General features: G+C 45.1%; 1 protein-coding gene across 3 annotated transcripts in view; it reads right to left on the bottom strand.

Moving 5' to 3' along the window:
- Positions 1-5,000, bottom strand: part of Hex-A (Hexokinase A) — a 58,770-nt gene that overhangs the window by 13,830 nt on the left and 39,940 nt on the right. The gene's annotated exons all lie outside the window — the stretch shown is intronic.

The following is a 5,000-nucleotide window of genomic DNA, read 5'->3' as shown; positions in this document are numbered from 1 at the left end:
ACACACACGCACGTATGCAATAAAAGAGCAAATTCTCTCTCTCTCTCTCTCTCTCTCTCTCTCTCTCTCTCTCTCTCTCTCTCTCTCTCTCTCTCTCTCTCTCACTCTCAGCTATCTGTTTTGTTTTCAAAGGAAACCATCAAATATATTAATAGCATCACACTAAAGAACTCTGGAGATATATAATGAGACATCTTGGAGGTAGAATAAGTGTGCCGTCAATCTAGCTGTATGTGAGTTCTTGCAGATGTGTGAGATGAAATCTGTGAATATATAGTTTGCATGTCAGGGAGTGTTTGTTTGCTGTCTTTTTCTCTTTTGCTCACCGACACTATTAATCTGAGGAAAAAACTGAATATAAACACACACACACACACACACACACATATATATATGTGTGTGTGTGTGTTGTGTGTATGCGTGTGCGTGTGCATGAGTGTTTGTGTGTAAATAGTAATAAGCTGCCCTGCCTATGATCTTCAGCAGAAGAGAACTGGCATTACATACATACACACACACACACGCGCGCGCGCGCATTCTATTTCCATCATCATCAATTTCCTTTCTTTTCTTGGTACTGGACGTGTCCAACATCAAACTAATATCTGGAGCAGCGGGAGATCCATATCTGTTAACCCGTCGGCGATATATTCTTCTGGCGATCTCAGTCCCAAACACCGTTTCCAAACAACGCTTCGGAATTCGAAAACACCAGACATTCTTGCGTTTCAATCCGAGGAAAAATATATATATATCGACAACTCTAAAAGGAGTTCATACAGCGAAGCAATTACGGCCATTCTGTATAATTTCCATCGCCATGAAACACCCAGTAAGTAGAAACCCGGTGACATTTCCAATTTCGTCAGAACGAATCACTCGCCAGTGTTCCCCGTCATCGGTTGCTCGAGGGAGGGTCTGTTATGCACATGGACGAGGGGGAGGGAGACACAGGGTACGTAGCCTGGGGGAAGGGGAAGAGAGGGCGGGGGAGGGAGAGAGAGAGGGGGAGGGGGAAGGGGAAGAGAGGGAAGGGGAAGGGGTGTAGGAGGGGGAGATAAGGGTTGTGAAAGTAGGAGAGGGAGAAGGGAGGAGGGGGAAGAGAGGGGAGGAGGAGGGGGAAGGGGTAAAGGAGGGGGAGATAAGGGATGTGAAAGGAGGAGAGGGAGAGGGGAGGAGGCGGAAGAGAGGGGGAGATAAGGGTGTGGAAGGATGAGAGGGAGAGGGGAGGAGGGGGAAGAGAGGGAGGGGGAGAGAGGGCGGGGGAAGGGGTAAAGGAGGGGGAGATAAGGGTGTGGAAGAAGAAGAGGGAGAGGGAGTGGGAGAGAAGGAGGGGGAAGGGGTGTAGGAGGGGGGGATAAGGGTGTGGAAGGAGGAGAGGGAGAGGGGAGGAGGGGGAGGAGAGGGAGGGGAGGGGGAGGGGGGGAGAGGGGGAGGAGGGTGGAAGGAGGAGAGGGAGAGGGGAGGAGGGGGAAGAGAGGGAGGGGGAGGAGGAGGAGGAGGGGGAGAGAGGGCGGAGGAGGGGGGAAAGGAGGGGGAGATAATGGTGTGGAAGGAGGAGAGGGAGGAAAAGGATGTGGAAAAGGGGAGGGTAAGGGGGGAGGGGGATGAGGATGAGGTGGAGAGGGAGGGGGGCTTGAGAGGGGGTGGGAAAGGGGAGGAGGAGGAGGAGGAGGATAAGAATAAGAAGATAATGTAGAAGAAAGAGAAGAAGAAGGAGATGTAGATGGAGAGGGATGGAGAGGAAGATACAGAGAGGAAAGGGCATGAGGAAGATATCGGGTGCACAGCTTGGGGGAATGAAAGGGGGGAGGGGGAGAGGGGAGGGGAGGAGGAGATAGAAGAGAACATGGGGGGTGGTAAGAATGGGGAGGGATGGCAAGGGATGGAAGGGACAGGAGAAGAGGGAGGCGCCAGGGTAGAATTAGTGAGGGGGGGGGGGGGGGGCAAAGACGGGATAGAGTCACTCGCCTGCACATGTGATGTAACCGACTGATCTCCAAATGTCATAGTTCGTCAATGTCGCTGACAACCACTGAGGGCTGACGGTGACTAATGTTGCATATGTGTCTGTTTCTTTTTCGTGATGCAGGTGCGTTTTTTTTTTTCTGTGCCCTTATGAATTTGTGTATACATATATGTGTAAGTGCCCCTACCCCCTCACACACACACACAAAGACACACACATACACACACACACACACATACATACACATACACACACACACACACACACACACACACACACACACACACACACACACACACACACACACACACACACACACACACACACACACACACACACAAGTATGTATATATATAAGTATACGTATAGGACGAAAAGTAATGTCCATGTAAACTTGTTATTTCCGTCGGAAGATCCCGGTTTCCCGAAGGTTACACCGAAACGTCCTGCGAGGAACACACAAGAGGTGAGTCACGAAGGAGGGCATGGAGACAGACTGAGGGTGACGGCTGAAGACATAACTAACCGTGAATGAGAGAGAGAGAGAGAGAGAGAGAGACACACCCTACTCGAACTCTCGTCATATGAGTAAGTCCATTGAGCGCTGGATGCAGATGCCGCCGTCAGCCCTGCAGAAGGTTGCATGGCAAGATGACGGAAAAGTGCAGATCTCAGCCTGTCTCTCTCTTTCTCTCTCTCTCTCTCCTTTAATACATAAGTGCATACACACAAAGACACACACACACATCTACAGTATATGTATACACACACACAGACACACACACACACACACACACACACACATATATATATATGTATATATATATATATATATATATATATATATTTATTTATTTATTTATATATATATATATATATATATATATATATATATTATATAGTATTTAGGCAAACTATAAAGAACTCCTACATGATATATATGTTATCTGTACATATTGCACATAATGAAATCGCTCATGTGCTGCCCCATGATCCTACCTGGGAATTCAGTCACATAGCAGGAAATATGGCCCCCTGAATAGCTATTATATGTTGAATAACTTGACTTCTTTTGCACTGTGCATATATTAACAATGCTCCTTATTAGCTGATCAGACAAAATCAACTCAAATATCAGTGCATTATATATGTTACATAAGCCATTCCAACATGATCCTAGCTGTCTTATAACTCGATTATGCAATCTATATACCTAGATCCCGAATATCATATGATAACCTTCTCTAAAGGATTTATCTCAATGCAACATCTTAACTTCCTTAAAGCATTATCAATTCCTTTCAGCTTCAACGGTAACCCTATATGCATGACCTTCAGATAGACGCAAACCGAGTGATCTTGCATATGCAATGGACAGAGTGACACTAGTTATTGTCAGCCGGTTAAGTGTTAAAGAATTGTCAGTGATCAGCATATGAGAAGATCCTGAATCGAAAAACAGTCTTAGGGTTCCTATTTGTGAGGCCTTCCGTCTGCATCTAGGCTCAAGATGTTCCTAAATGCGAGATCAATTGAGCATGCAGTGCAGTGTGCAATGTGCGTATGTCCGGTACCACCCCGGCTCCGAGTAAAATTTTAATGCACGGATCGATCACCAGAGCACAACTCGCACCAGATCGATTTTTAAGACCTGCTTACGTCTTATAACGCAGTTTTAGACACGATACCGATTGAAGTCTCATAGTCCGCATAAATCAATTGAGCTTAAGAGGATTGTAGCATGCAGCTTGTATGCTAAATCTAATGGTGCTGACACAAAGGCAGGAGTAGCGCTCGTGAAGCAGTAGCATTTAGAGCATCAAATATCAAAGGAGATCGAAGGAAGCCGAGGAGAAAATCATGTGACCTGATCGTCCTTGTGTGCATGATCAATATCAAGAAGTCATGGGTGGCGTGGCAAAGGGAGTTATGCAATCCTCACCAATGCAAAAGTAGTTTTGCAATCGTTAATAGAACGGTTTCAACATTAATGCAATAGATGGTAGCATATATAAAGAAATATCTGCCATTAAATGCTCTAATAATATATTTCACTACTGAACAACCAGTCAAAATGCTCAATACATTACCAGCATCTATATTACTTGGAAAATGAATTTGATTTTCTGATCAGCTCATATTTCACTCCATCAGTTCTACAGTCCGCTGACTTTGGATATATTAGTAGTTAAACTTAGACACACTCCCTCTTCTGTGATCACTCAAGCGTGACAGGCCCGTCTTGTGTGTAAGTGCTCAAGGTCTCCCTGGCAAGGACATGCGTGCTCGGCAACTTAGATAATCAAAATACCAACATTCGCAATGGCCAGCTTTATAGCAAATGAAAAAAAAAAATCTAAAAGTCACTATGTAAATACGCTAATGATCAACATGTGATAAAAAAAAACAATAGTAATAAACTGTCATCTCACTCCCTGTATTTGCATTGCCCTTCAAAGAAATAATAAATAATTTACAAAATATGTATCTACTGAATTGCATTTAGGGCATTAAATGTTATATCTTCACTGTTTCAAAACACTTCAAAAAGATTTTGCTTCTACATGTAATAAAATAAACACACTATTTTGGACATGACCAGCCCACCATAAAAAAAATAGCTAAGGTCTTTTACGAAGCAAAGAGTGACGAAGGCGTTTGCGTGCGTGTTGCATCCTCCAGAAATCCACATAATCAGCCATTCTACAACAGAAGTCGTCAGTACGATAGAGAAAGCTTCAGCACAACAACTTTTGTCCGAACTACGTTAAAGTAGACATGTGCTCTGCCCCAACGAGCCAAACACGCGCAACAACCCGCTTCGAGTCCGCCATCCCACCTGTGACGGCACGTGCGAAATCACATGGGCGCGAAGCGAATCCGAAAGTGTAGAATCTGCGCGCAAGATAAGTAATATTCCCGGGAACAAAGACAGGCGGGTTAGATGGTTCGATACCAGCGTCCCTTCGTACTTTGCACATATCCCAAGGTTCGTATACACTATCGCCTCTTGCTGACCTTGAACAACCTG

This window comes from Penaeus japonicus, unplaced genomic scaffold (assembly GCF_977035675.1).
Source record: "Penaeus japonicus unplaced genomic scaffold, GWHDUDI00000001_assembly GWHDUDI00000011, whole genome shotgun sequence".
Lineage (NCBI taxonomy): Eukaryota > Metazoa > Arthropoda > Malacostraca > Decapoda > Penaeidae > Penaeus > Penaeus japonicus.
This window is presented reverse-complemented; position numbering and strand designations above follow the sequence as displayed.